At 35.6% G+C, this 15,539-nt stretch overlaps 1 protein-coding gene across 2 annotated transcripts in view; it reads right to left on the bottom strand.

Annotated features, from left to right (window-relative positions):
* The window catches only part of MTMR8 (myotubularin related protein 8), a 152,252-nt gene that overhangs the window by 36,780 nt on the left and 99,933 nt on the right, over positions 1-15,539 (bottom strand). The window lies entirely within an intron of this gene.

Consider the following 15,539-nt stretch of genomic DNA (forward strand, 5'->3'; position numbering starts at 1 on the left):
AAGGAAGGAGTAAAATTATCTCTGTTTACAGATGATATGATCTTATATGTAGCAAACTGAAGATCACATACACACACAAAACTTTCAAAGCTAATAAACAAATTTAGCAAAGTTGCAGGATACAAAATCAACATGCAAAAATTAGTTCCATTTGCATTTCTATGCATTAGCAATAAACAAAATGTGAACAGGATAATTAAGAAAACAATTGTCTAAAACAGCACCTAAAAGAATAAAATACTTAGGAACAAATTTAATCAAGGAAGTCAAAGACGTGAACATGGAAAACTAAAAATTATTGGTGAAAGAAAATCAAGAAGACACAAATAAATGGAAAGATCTTACATGTTCATGGATTAGAAGACTTAACATTGTTAAGACGTCAATAGTACTCAAAGTGATCTACAGATTCAATGCAATCCCCATCCCAGTAGCATTTTTAGCAGAAATAAAAAAGTCAGTCCTACAATTCATATGGAATCTGAAGGGATCCCAAATAGCTAAAACACTTTTGAAATACAAGAATAAAGTTGGACCATATGATCCAGCTATTCCACTGTTGGGTATTTATCCAAAGAACTTGAAAACACCAATTTGCAAAGGTACATGCACCCCTGTGTTCATTGTAGCATTATTCACAATAGCCAAGACTTGGAAGCAACCTAAGTGCCCATCAAGGGACGAATGGATAAAGAAGCTGTGGTATATATACACAATGGAATACTACTCAGCCGTAAGAAACGATGAAATCCAGCCATTTGTGACAACATGGATGGACATTGAGGGTATAATGCAAAGTGAAATAAGTCAGAGGGAGAAGGTCAAATACCGTATGATTTCCTTCATTAAGTAGTAGATAATAACAACAATAAACAAACACATAGGGACAGAGATTGGATTGGTGGTTACCAGAAGGGAAGAGGGGAGGGAGGAGGGTGAAAGGGATAATTCGGTACATGTGTGTGGTGATGGGTTGTAATTAGTATTTTGGTGGTGAACATGATGTAATCTATGCAGAAATAGAAGTACAATGATGTACACCTGAAACTTTCACAATGTTATAAACCAATGTTACTGCAATAAACAAAAAATTAAAAAAAAAAAAAAGAATAAAGTTGGAGGACTCACACTTTCTGATTTCAAAAGTTACTACAAATCTATAGTAATCAAAATAGTGTTGTTCTGGCAAAGGGACAGACATATGGACCAATGGAACAGAATAAAGAATCCAGAAATAAACGCTCGCATATATGGTCAATTGATTTTCGGCAAGGGTACCAAGACCATTCAATGTGGAAAGGATAGTCTTTTCAATAAATGGTGCTGGAAAAACTGAATATCCACACGCAAAAGAATGTAGTTGGACCCTTACTTTACACCATATACAAAAATTAACTCAAAATGGATTAAAGACCTAAATGTAAGAGCTAAACTACAAAATTCTTAGAAGAGAACATAGGGAAAATCTTCATGATATTGGATTTGGCAATGATTTCTTACATATGACACCAAAAGCACATGCAACAAAAGAAAAAAATAGGTAAAATGGACTTGATCACAATTAAAAACTTTTCTGCATAAAAGGGCACACTATCAAGAGAGTGAAAAGACAAACCAGAGAATGAGAGAAAATATTTGCAAATCATATATATGGTAAGGGATTAATAACCAGAATATATAAGGAACTGCTAAAACACAACAAAAAAAAAAACAAACAATTCAAAAATTGACATTTAAATAGACACTTCTCCAAAGAAGATATACAGATGGCCAATAAGAACAAGAAAAGACACTCAACATCACTGATCATTAGAGAAATGCAAATCAAAACCATAATGAGATACCACTTCATACCCATTAGTATCACTACTGTCAAAAAAATTGGATAGAAGAAGAACAGCAAGGCTGTGGGGAAACTGGAACACTTGTGCTTTGCTGGTGGGAATATAAAATGGTACTGTTGAAAACAGTTTGGTAGTCCCTCAAAATGTTAAACATAGAATTACCATGTGATCTAGCAATTCTACTTCCAGGTGTACATCCAGAAAAACTGAAAGGACTCAAAAAAAGATAATTGAACACCAATGTTCATAGGAGCATTACTCACAATAGCCAAAAGCTGGAAACAACCAAATGGCTATCAACAGATGAATGGTTATACAAAATATGGTAATATATGCAACGGACTATTACTTGCCCTTAAAAAGGAATGAAGTTCTCATCCATGGTACAACATGGATGGACTTTGAAAATATTATGCTAAGTGAAATAAGTGAGACACAAAAGGACAAATATTGAATAATTCCACTTATAAGGTACTTAGAATAGGCAAATTCATAGACACAAAGTAAAATGAAGGTAATCAGGGGCTACAGGTAATGAGAAATAGGGACTTATTGTGAAATGGGTATGGAGTTTCTGTTTGGGATGATGAAATTGTTCTGGAAATGGACAGTGGTGGTGGATGCACAATATTGTGAATGCTACTGAATTTAAAATGGTTAAAATGGTAAATTTTATGTTACGTATATTTTACCAAAAATAAACAACAAACACAAAAAAACATGGAGTCAGGAGACGGATTGTTGTATAAATGAACCAAAGATGGCCTCTATATGTTGGCCTTATGTTGTTTACTTTTTCATTGCAGGCTAGGACCCATTAGTTCAAAAGCCTGTCAGAAGCAAACTCAAAATTTCACACATCCAATTGTTTTAAATATAGCCTATGTAAGCACATTTTTAGCCATTAAAAACCTGCCTGCTTACATACCCTGCAGAACTGCACCAAATAACTGCTAGTCTTAGATAAGATAAAACCCCAGGGCAATAAAGACCCCAAGCTGGTGCAAGTATTCACAGTCCTCTGACCCAGAGACTCTCCACCATGCTGCTGAGTGACATCATTTATACCCTTATGCCTATTCTCCAATCCTCCTCTCCCTGAGGAGTTCCTTTGCCCTTCTCCCCTTCTGCATGGTATCCCCATCCTATATGGCAGCATGGTCTCATGCTGTGAGGGGTTTCCTGGGTACAAATCTGTCAAAGCACCAGCCAAAAAAGCTCTTTGTGTGCTAATGTCAACTTTATGGTATCTTTATCTCTGATCAGGCACGAAAGCAATGTATGAGAAATTCAGTTTTTTAGTATCCAGCATTTGGTATTGTCAGCATTTTTTTTTTATTGATGTTTTAATAGTTTCTAACATTGTGAAATTTTGGGTTGTACATTTTTGTTTGTCCATCACCATATATATGACTCCCTTCACCCCTTGTGCACACCCCCCACCCCCCACCCCCACTGCCCCTGGTAACCACAGTCCAGTTTTCTCTGTCCATGTGTTGGTTTATATTCCACATATGAGTGAGATCATACAGTGTTTGTCTTTCTCTTTCTGGCTTATTTCACTTAACATAATACGCTCCAGGCCCATCCATGTTGTTGCAAATGGGACGATTTTGTCTTTTTTTATGGCTGAGTAGTATTCCATTGTATATATATACCACATTTTCTTAATCCAATCGTCAGTCGAGGGACACTTAGGTTGCTTCCACTTCTTGGCTATGGTGAATAATGCTGCAATGAACATAGGGGTGCATAAGCCTCTTTGGATTGTTGATTTCAGGTGCATTGGATAGATTCCCAGTAGTGGGATGGCTGGATCATAGGGCATCTCTATTTTTAATTCTTTGAGGAATCTCCATACCGTTTTCCATAGAGGCTGCACCAATTTGCATTCCCACCAGCTGTGTATGAGGGTTCCTGTTTCTCCACATCCTCTCCAACATTTGTTGTTTTTTGTCTTGGTGATTATAGCCATTCTAACGGGCATGAGGTGGTATCTTAGTGTTATTTTGATTTGCATTTCCCTGATGATTAGTGATGTTGAGCATCTTTTCATGTGCCTATTGGCCATCTGTATATCTTCCTTGGAGAAGTGTCTCTTCATTTCCTCTGCCCATTTTTTGATCGGGTTGTTTGTTTTTTTGTTGTTCAGTTGTGTGAGTTCTTTATATATTATGGAGATCAACCCCTTGTCAGATGTATGTTTTACAAATATTCTCTCCCAGCTGGTTGGTTGTCTGTTCATCTTGATTCTGGTTTCATTTGTCTTATAAAAGCTCTTTAATCTGATAAAGTCCCACTTGTTTATTTTTTCTTTAGTTTCCCTAGTCTGGGTAGGCATGTCATCTGAAAAGATTCCTTTAAAACCAATGTCAAATAGTGTGTTGCCTATATTTTCTTCTATGAGTTTTATAGTTTCAGGTCTCATCTTCAGGTCTTTGATCCATTTTGAGTTAATTTTTGTGAATGGCGATAGCACATGGTCCACTTTCATTCTTTTGCATGTGGCTGTCCAGTTTTCCCAACACCATTTATTGAAGAGACTTTCCTTTCTCCATTGCATGTTCTTAGCACCTTTGTCGAAAATTAGCTGTCTGTATATGTGTGGTTTTATTTCTGGGCTTTCAATTCTGTTCCATTGATCTGTGTGTCTGTTTTTGTACTAGTACCATGCTGTTTTGATTAGTATTGCTTTGTAGTATGTTTTGAAGTCAGGGATTCTGATGCCTCCTGCTTTGTTCTTTTTCTTTAGGATTTCTTTAGCTATTCGGGGTCTTTTGTTGCCCCATATAAATTTTAGTATTCTTTTTTCTATTTCTGTGAAGAATGTCATTGGGATTCTGATTGGGATTGCATTGAATCTGTAGATTGCTTTAGGTAATATAGACATTTTAACTATGTTTATTCTTTCAATCCACGTGCATGGGATATCTTTCCATTTCTTTATGTCATCATGGATTTCTTTCAATAATGTCTTGTAGTTCTCATTGTATAGGTCCTTCACCTCCTTGGTAAGATTTATTCCTAGCTATTTTATTCTTTTTGATGCAATTGTAAATGGTATTATCTTTTTGAGCTCTCTTTCTGTTAGTTCATTATTAACATATAGAAATGCAACTGATTTTTGTAGATTGATTTTGTACCCTGCAACTTTGCTGTAGTTGTTGATTGTTTCTAATAGTTTTCCAACAGATTCTTTAGAGTTTTCTATATATACAATCATGTCATCTGCAAATAGTGAGAGTTTCACTTCTTCGTTACCTATTTGGATTCCTTTTATTCCTTTTTCTTTAGCCATTCTGATAGTTGATATCTCAGTGACATTTTCATTAGTATTTCCCTAATGCCTAATATGTTGAACATCTTTTCATGTGGTTGTCATCTGTATATCCTCTTTAGTGAAATGTTTATGTCTTTATCCCATTTTATAATTATGTTTTCTTTCTTTTTATTTTTGGTGAGGGAGAGTGGCCCTAAGCTAACTTTTGTTGCCCATCTTCCTCTTTTTGCTTGAGGAAGATTGGCCTTGAGCTAACATCTGTGCCAACCTTTCCTCCACTTTGTATGTGGGTCACTGCCACAGCATGGCTTGATGAGTGGTGTAGGTCTGCACCCTGGATCCAAACCTGCAAACTGGGGCTGCCAAAGTGGAGCATGCCGAACCCAACAACTATGCCACCGGGCTGGCACCTTGCTTTTTTTTTTTTTTTTGCAGGGAAAGATTTGCCCTGAGCTAACATCTGTTGCCTATCTTCCTCTTTTTTCCCCTCCAAAGCCCCAGTGCATGGTTGTATATCCTATTTGTAAGTTCTTCTAGTTCTTCTATGTGAGCCGCTGCCACAGCATGGAAACTGACAGATGGGTGGTGTGCTTCTGGGACTGGGAAATGAACCTGGGCCACCAACGTGGTGAGAGTGTCGAACTTTAACCACTAGGCCACCAGGGCTGGCTCTAGATTTGTTTTTACTATTGAGTTTTAATAGTTCTTTATATATTCTAGATACTAGTTATTTGTTGGATATGGTTTGCAATATTTTCCCCCAGTCTGTAGCTTGATTTTTCATCCTCTGCATAGAGGATTTCATAAAGCAAAAGTTTTTAATTTTGTCAATGTCTAATTTATCAATCTTCCCATTTATGGATTATACTTTTAGTATCAAGTGCCTTGCCTAAGTTCTGAAATATTTTTCCTATGTTTTCTTCTAGAAGATTTAAAGTTTTAATGTTTTACATTTAAATATATGATCCATTTTGTGTTAGACTTTATAAGAAGTATGAGGTTTAGGTGGAGGTTTTTCTTTCCCCCAATGGATATCTAATTACCCCAGCATCATTGTTGAAAAGGCTATCATTCATTGAATTGCTTTTGCAATCAGTCAGATATATTTGTATAGGCCTACTTCCGGGTTCTCTACCCAGTTCTATTGAACTATGTGTCTATCCCCTTCACCAATACCACACAGACTTGATTAATGTAGCTACATAATAAAGTCTGCAAATTGGGCACAGTAATTCCTACCAATTTATACTTCTATTTTTTTTAAGAATTTAAATTTTTATTATTATTTTTTTTGGTGAGGAAGATTGGCCCTGAGCTAACATCTGTGCCAATCTTCCTCTATTTCTGTATGTGGGACACCTCCACAGTGTGGCTTGATGAGTGGTGTGTAGGTCCGTGCCTGGGATCTGAATCCACGAACCTTGGGCCACCAAAGCAGAGGGCACGAACTTAACCACTATGACACTGGGCTGGTCCCCTAAAGACTTTATTTTTTTTTAGAGGAGTATTAGGTTCACAGCAAAATTGAGGGGAAGGAACAGAGATTTCCCATAGACCTCTTGCCCCCAAACATGTTTAGCCTGCCCCATTATGAACATCCCCCACTATAGTGGCACATTTGTTACAAATGGCATATGATATGGAGCATCTTTTCATATGCTTATTTGCCATCTGTATACCTTCTTGGTGAGGTGTGTCTGTTAGAATCTTTGGCCCATTTTTTAATCGAGTTGTTTGTTTTCTTATTGTTGAGTTTTAAGAGTTTTCAGTATAATTTGGATAACAGTCCTTCATCAGATGTGTCTCTTGCAAAAATTTTCTCCCAGTCTTTGGCTTCTCATTCTCTTAACAGTGTCTTTTGTAGAGCAGAAGTTTTTAATTTTAATGAAGTCCAGTTTATCAATTATTTCTTTCATGGATCATGCCTTTGGTGTTGTCATTGTCATAACCAAGGTCATCTAGGTTTTCTCCTGGGTTATCTTCTAGGAGATTTATAGTTTTTTATAGTTTTACCTGTAGGTCTGTGATTCATTTTTAGTTAATTTTTGTGAAGGGTATAAGGTCTGTGTCTAGATTCTTTTTTTTTTTTTTTCCTGCACGTGGATGTCCAGATGTTCCAGCACCATTTGTTTAAAAGACTATATTTGCTCTATTGTCTTTGTTAATTTGTCAAAGGTCAGTTAACTATATTCAACTGAGTGGCTCTATTTCTGCGCTCTCTATTCTGTTCCATTGATCTAATTGTCTATTCTTTTGCCAATAACACACCGTCTTGGTTACTGTAGCTTTATAGTAAGTCTTGAAGTTGAATAGTGTCAGTCCTCCAACATTGTTCTTCTCCTTCAATATTGTGTTGGTTATTATGGGTTTTTTGCCTCTCTATATAAATATTATAATCAGTTTGTCAATATCCACAAAATAAGGTTCTAAGATTTTGATGGGATTGCACTGAATCTACATATCAAGTTAGGAAGAATTGCCATCTTGACAATATCGAGTCTTCCTACTCATGAACAAGGAATATCTCATTTATTTAGTTCTTTTTGATTTCACTCATCAGAACTTTGTAGTTTTTCTCATACAGATCTTATATATATTTTGTTAAATTTATACTTACATGTTTCATTTTGGGGGGTGCTAATGTAAATGGTAATGTTTTCAATTTCAAATTCTACTTGTTCATTGCTGGTATATAGGAAAGTGATTGACTTTTGTATAATAACCTTGTATGCTTGGTATAATTGCTTATTAATTCCAAGAGTTGTTCTGTCCATTCTTTCAGATTTTCTACACATAATTGTGTCATCTGCAAAGACAATTTTATGTCTTCCTTCTCAATCTGTATACTTTTATTTCCTTTTCTTGTCTTATTAATTAGCTAGGACTTCCAGTATGATGTTAAAAAAGAGTGGTGAAAGGGAACATCTTTGCCTTGTTCCTGATCTTAGGTTTCAAGGTCCTCACCTTTAGGTATGATGTAATCTGTAGGTTTTTGTAGATATTCTTTATCAAGTTGAGGAAGTTCCCCTCTATTCATAGTTTACTGAGAGATTTAACCACGAGTGAGTGTTGGATATTGCCAAATGCTCTTTCTGCATCTATTGATATGATATGACTTTTTATTTGTAGTATGTTTCTGCGATGAATTACATCAACTGATTTTCAAATGTTGAACCAGGCTTGCATGTTTGAAATAATCACCCTTGGTCATGGTCTGTAATTATTTTTATAAATTTTTGGATTTGATTTGATAATATTTTGTTGAGAATTTTTGCATCTATGTTCATGAGAGATATTGTAGGTCTATAATTCTTTTTGAAAATCATTGTAACTATTCTAGTCCTTTTCTCTTCCATATAAATTTTAGAATATTGACTATATCTCCAAAAACTCATTCTGGGATTTTGATAAGAAATGCATTATACCTGTATATCAATTTGAGAAGAATGGATATCTTTACTATGTTAAGTCTTCCAATCAGTGAATATCCTGTGCCTTCCCATTTATTTAGATATTCTTTGATTTCTTTCATCAGCATTTTGTAGTTTTCAGCACACAAGACTAATATATGTTTTGTTAGATTTTCACTTAAGTATTTTTTTTTTTTTTGTGAGGAAGATCAGCCCTGAGCTAACATCCATGCTAATCCTCCTCTTTTGGCTGAGGAAGACCAGCTCTGACCTAACATCTATTGCCAATCCTCCTCCTTTTTCTTTCCCCAAAGCACCAGTAGACAGTTGTATGTCATATTTGCACATCCTTCTAGTTGCTGTATGTGGGACGCGGCCTCAGCATGGCCAGAGAAGCGGCGCATCGGTGTGCGCCTGGGATCCGAACCCAGGCCACTAGTAGCGGAGTGCATGCACTTAACCGCTAAGCCATGGGACTGGCCCTAAGTATTTTTTTTTTTTTTTAAGATTGATTGGATGGAATGTTTCCTGGTTACATTTTTTTTATTGTGCTAAAAAACACATAACATTAAAATTACCATCTCAACCATTTTTAAGTTTACAATTCAGTATTGTTAATTATCTTGACATTATTGTGCAACAGATCTCTAAAACCTTTTTATCTTGCAACACTGAAACTCTAAACTTACTAAACACTAATTCCCTCCTCACCTGCCCCCAGACCTTGGAAACCACCTTTCTACTTTCTGTTTTTACGATTTTGACTACTTTAGATACTTCATATGGTGGAATGATACAGTATTTGTCCTTTTGCAACTGGCTTAGTTGTAGGGCTAGACACATTTATCTATTTTATATCGGGTGAGTGGTGGTAGTCTGAGCTTTATAAGGAATTGGTCCATTTCATCTACATTTTCAAATTCATGTGGCTTAGAGTTGTTCATAGTATTCCCTCATTATCTTTTTGATGTTTGCATGGGTTGTAGTGATATCCCCTGCTTCATTTCAGACACAGATAATTTGTGTCTTTTCTCTTTTTTATTTGTCAGTCTTACTCTTTTATCTTTATTATTTCTTTCCTTCTTGTTTTGGGTTTATTTTTCTATTCTTTTTATAGTTTCTTGATGTGCTAGCTTAGAATATTGAGACTTTTTCTCTTTGCAAATGTAAGCATTTAGTGATATAAATTTCCCTCTCAGCACTATAACTTTCCCTCTCAGCATTGCTTTAGCTGAGTTCCACAAATTTTGACTGCATTTTGTTGTATTTTCATTTATTTCAATGCATATTTTATTTCCCTGGTGACTCTCTGATGCATGGATTATTCAGAATTGTGTTGTTTGGTTTATAATTAGTAGAAAAGCTATTTTATATTTTCCTGTCATCTTTCTATTATTGATTTCTAGTTTGATTCTATTGTGGTCAGAGAAAACATTTTGTATGATTTCCATTTTTAAAAAATTTGTTGAGCTTTTTTCCTATGTCCTAGGACGTGGTCTATCTTGGTATGTTCTGTGGGCATGTGAAAACAATGTATACTCTTCTGTTGTTGGGTAGAGTATTACATAATTGTGTGTGAGATGCTGCTGATTTATTGTGTTGAGTTCTATGTCCTTGCTGATTCTAATTGTTCTATCAGCTATTGAGAAAGGGGTGTTGATGTTTCCAACTCCATAGATTGGTTCATTTCTTTCAGTTCTATCAATTTTTGTGTTACATATTTTATGTTTCTTTTTCTTGGTGCATATAAACTTAAGGTTGCTATTTATTCTTGTTGGTTTAACCCTTTTACCATTATGTAATGTCCCTCTCTGCCTCTGGTAATGTTCTTTCTTCTGAAGTCTATTTTATCTAATACTAATATGGACACTCCTACTTTCATTTATGTTTTCTTGATATATCGCTTTCCATTCTTTTACTTCCAACCTACATATATCATTATATTTGAAGTGAATTACTTGCAGATAGTATATACTGGGATACTTTTTTTATGCACTATTACTCTATTTCAATTGGTGTATTTAGACCATTTACATTTAATATAATTATGATATGTCTAGAACTTTATACTGTCTTGTTACCTTTTTGTTTGTTCTTTCTGTTTTCTTGTCATGCCTTCCTGTGGGTTACTTCAACATTTTTGAATTTTATTTTGATTACCTTATAGTGTTTTTGAGTGTGTATATTTGGATAGATTTCTTAGTGGTTTCTCTAGGCAGTATATATTGTGTGTGTGTGTGTGTGTATCTGTATCTATTATCTGTATCTATTAATCTTATTACAGTCCACTGCTGTCAGCATTTTACCAGTTTGTGTGAAGTGTACAAACCCTAGTTCCCTTTTATATCCCTTTGCTCTCTTTCATTTATAATATAATTGGCTTAAATATTTCCTCTACATACACTTAGAAATAGTGTTATAATTTTTGCTTCCATGGTCAAATATAATTTAGACAACTCAAGATGAGAAGAAAACTCTATTCAGTTTACCCATATTTTTATTATTTCTGTTGCATTTTACTCCTTTCTGAATTTCCATGGTTCCTTCTTTATCACTTCCTTTCTTTTTAGAGAACTTCCTTTAGCCTTTAAGTTAGGTCTGATGGTGACACATTCTCTTAATTTTCCTTCATTTGAGAAAGTCTTATTTCTCCTTCATTCCTGAAGGATATTTTCACCATATATATAATTCTGAGTTAATAGTACTTTTTTTCAACACTTGAAAATGTTGTGCCACTGCCTCCTGGCTTCCATGATTTCTGATGAGAAATCAGCTGTCATTCAAATTATTTCCTTATAAGTAAGGTGTTATTTCTTTTCCTGCTGTTTTCAATTTTTCTTCCCTTTAGCTTTCATAAGTTTGACTATGATATGTCTTGGTGTGGATTTCTTTTGGGTATCCTGTTTGATGTTTACTCAGCCTCTTGAATCTATAGGTTTATGTCTTTTGCTTTATTTGGAATGTTTTCAGCCATTATTTCTTTGAGTACTTTTTCAGCCCCTCCCTCTTTTTCCCTTGTTTCTGATTTTTCAATGATACAAATATTAGATCTTTTGTTATTATCCCACAGGTCCCTGAAGGTCCGTTTTTTTTTTTTTTCAGTTTTTCAGATTGGGTAACTTCTATTTTTCTATCTCAAGTTCACTAATTCTTTCCTCTCTCCCTTCCATTCTGCTGTTGAGCTCATCCATTCAGTTTTTTTTTTTTTAATTTCTGTTATTGTATTTTTCAGTTGTATAATTTCCATTTGGTTCTGCTTTACGTCTTCAACTTCTTTTCTGAGACTTTTTTTTTTTCATTTGCAATTGTTTATTGAAGCATTTTAATGATGGCTGTTTAAAATCTTTGTCAGATAATTCTATCAGTGTTATCTTTGTGTTGGTGTCTATTGATTGCTTTTTTCATTCAAGTTGATCTTTTCCTTGTTCTTGGTATGATGAGTAATTTTCAGCTGAAACCTAGACATTTTGGAAATTTTATGAGACTCCTGAACTTATTTAAATCTTCTGTTTTAGCAAGCCTACTGTGACACTGTTCTGGCAGAGGAACTGTGGGTGCTTCCGCATTACTGCCAGGTGGGAGTAGAGGCTGAGGTTCGCCACTTGGCTTCCACTGACACTCAAGTTGGGGAGGACTCCCACAGTACTGTTGGGTGGGAGTAGGGATTCAGGCACCCCACTAGTGCTATGCTGGTAGCACCCTAGCTGGGGTGGGCAGAAGAACTTCATTACTTCTCCTCATGTGACGTCCAATGATACTACAGGGCGTGGTCTCATTAATGCTGAGTGGTGGTAAAAATCTTAATGCTCCATGAGGCCTCCTTTGATACTATCCAAGTGGGGAGAAGGAGAGGTACCTTCTCATCACTGAGTGGAGGTGGAAGTCCAGGGTCTCCACGTGATCTTTACTGACACTGCCAGAAGGAGAGTATCTGGTGGAGATAAAAATCCTGGCTCCCCATTTGACCTCTGACAACACCCTGGGGGAGACAATGTAGGGGAATTTGGGTGCTTTGTTACAGCTTGGTGAGGGCAGAAATCTAGGTTTCCTACTTGGCCTTTTCTGGCTGGGTGGGGACACAGTTTATTTCTTTAGTATATGACTAGAGGAGAGCAGTTATTGTCTAAAAGTTTTCTGTCTTGCTAGGCTGCCCCTTTCCTGGTCCTTTGGCTAGAGAGAGCAAGCTTCTCTTATGGCTGGTTTTTCTGTCTCCTTGGTGTTTCTGGTTGCCAGCTTCTTCAACTCCAAGTATGGGATATATGAAGCAAAAAGAAAACTCATGGAACTCACCACTGTGTTGTTCCTTCAGTCCTGTGGACCACAGCCAGTCTGCATTCTTCTCTACAACTTTAATAGTGGTTTAATGTTTGTTTTATAATATCCAGGGGTTTTAGTTTTACTTAGTGGGAGGAGTACAGGAAAATATGTTTACTATATCTTCCCCTTGATCTGGTTTTTACTTATTAAAGAAATACAGTAGAATTTCTGGCACTATAATTATCAAGAAGCACTTATAAACTAGCATCACTTCACTGATAAATTCTCATTTGGAATATCCAAAGATAAGAATAAGTATGGCAAGAAAAAATGCCTATCATTGGTGACATCACTGAAAATTCTGGAGTAGGAATCTCCAAAACTCTGTCCCTTCACTAAAGCAATGATTAAGCAGGCAAAAACTGTAATAATCAACTTTTTTGAAACTTCAGAATATAATAAAAAACTTACAGCAACCAGGGGAATGTTTAAGGAAAAGAGAAGCTGCTAAATTTTGGTAAGAAACTATTACAACATTTTGACTTACCTGTCTGCCATCCTCCACTCCTCAGCTGAGCAACAGCTTTGGGGATGGCAATTCACATTACCAATGTGGCTTTCCAGTGCCAGAGGGAGCAATAGAGACCTTGTTCCCAAAATAATTTGATTGTATATTTTGACCTCTCTGGTATCTCCCTGAGAGATGGGCACAGGGGCTTGTTTTGCCCACCTCAGAACTTTCTCAGCACTGGAGTGGCCTTCCAGACTTGTCAAAAGAATGTACAGGTAAATGTACTAGCAACAGTCACCTGAGGTAAGAGATAATAGATGGGGCAAGCAACAGACAGATTTAAAAGTCTGGGAAGGAAGAGGCTTGTGAAGAAAGAGGCTTGGGAAGGAGATACATGGGAAAATAAGGGCACTTAAAAGCTCCTGTATATACCGGAGAATGTAGGCCAAGTACAAGCCCAGGGCTGGACACATGACCAGAGAAGACCTGAGAAGACCCAAAGCTTTCACCTGTGGCTGCCTTTTAGGCTCTGCACAAGCAGGAAGTGAAGGCTAAGTGAGAGTTATAAATGACTGGCTAAGCATTGATGATGTATACCAACACAAAGCCAATCTGCAAAGAAAGGAGACTATTTTATTTTTTTGGCATTTAAGGAGATCTCTGTCAAATCACTAGCTGACCACTAAACTAACAGAAAGAGAATTCAGTCACAACACATGACAAAGAATACAGTCTTGACAAAAATAGTTTATAAAAGTCACTAACCAAACAACTACAACCCACAAGTAGTAACAACAAACCCTAAAGAGGGGGGAGAATCTGATTTCCAGAATTATCACATTATAATATTCAAACTGTCCAGTTTTCAACTAAAAATTATGAGTCAAGGAAAGAAACAAGAAAGTATAGCCCATTCATAGGAATAAGAAATTAATAGAAACTGTACATGAGAAAGTCTAGACATTGGTCTTACTAGGCAAAGACTTTAAATCAACAGTCTTAAATATGCTCAGATAATTAAAGGAAATCAGAAGAATTAAATCTCACCAAATAACAAGTATCAATAAAGAGAGAGAAATTATAAAAAGGAACCAAATAGAAATTTTGGAGATGAAAAGTACAATAAGTAGAATGAAAAATTCACTAGAGGGATTCAACAACAGATTTGGGCAGGCAGAAGAATGAATTAATTAACTTTAAGATAGGTCCATTGAGATTACTCACTCTAAGAGGCAAAAAGAAAAAACAATGATGAAAAGTGAAGAGACTCTAAGGGACCTGTGGTAGAACATCAAGCATACCAACACACACTTAATGGTAGTTCCAGGATAGAAGAGATAGAAAGGGGAAGAAAGAATATTTGAAGACATAATGGCCAAACACACTAAATTTGATGAAAGAATGAATCTATCCATTAATAAACTCCAACTAGGAGTTTATTATGAATTCAAAGAGATCCACACTGAGATATATTTTAATCAAACATCAAAAGACAGAGAATCTTGAAAGCAACAAGAAGCTACTCACCACATACAAGAGATCCTCACTAAGATTAACAGCTGATTTCTTCTTGGAAACCACAGAGGCAGTGGGATAGCATATTTAAAGTGCTAAAAGAAAAAAACTGTCAACCAAGAATTATGCATCTGGCAGAATTATCCTTTGAAAATGAAGGAGAAATTAAGATATTCCCAGATAAACAAGAGCTGAAGGAGTTAATCACTAAAGACTTGTCCTACAAGAAATAACTAAAAGGTGACCTTCAGGCTGAAATGAAAACACACTATATGGTAAGTCTACGCCATACAAAGAAATAAAGAATACCAGTAAAGATACCTAATTAAGTAAATATAAAAGCCAGCATTATTGTATTTTTGGTTTGTAATTCCTCTTTTCTGCCTTAAAAAAAATCTCAAAAACAATAATTATAGGTCTATGTTAATGGGCACACAATGTATAAGATGTAATTTGTGACAAAAATAACATAAAGAGGGGAATGGAGCTCTATAAGAGCAGAGATTTTGTATATTATTGATGCAAAGTTGGTATTAATTGAAACTAGAGTGTTATGAATTTAAGATATTAATTGTAACCCCCAGGATAACCACTAAGACAATAACTAAAAAATATACAGAAAAGGAAAAACAAAGAAGGGAATCAAAATGACACACTTAAAATCACACACAATTTAAGGAAGTACATGTTTAAATTGAAAAGGAACAATGCAAAATATATGG

This window comes from Diceros bicornis, chromosome X, assembly GCF_020826845.1.
Source record: "Diceros bicornis minor isolate mBicDic1 chromosome X, mDicBic1.mat.cur, whole genome shotgun sequence".
NCBI lineage: Eukaryota > Metazoa > Chordata > Mammalia > Perissodactyla > Rhinocerotidae > Diceros > Diceros bicornis.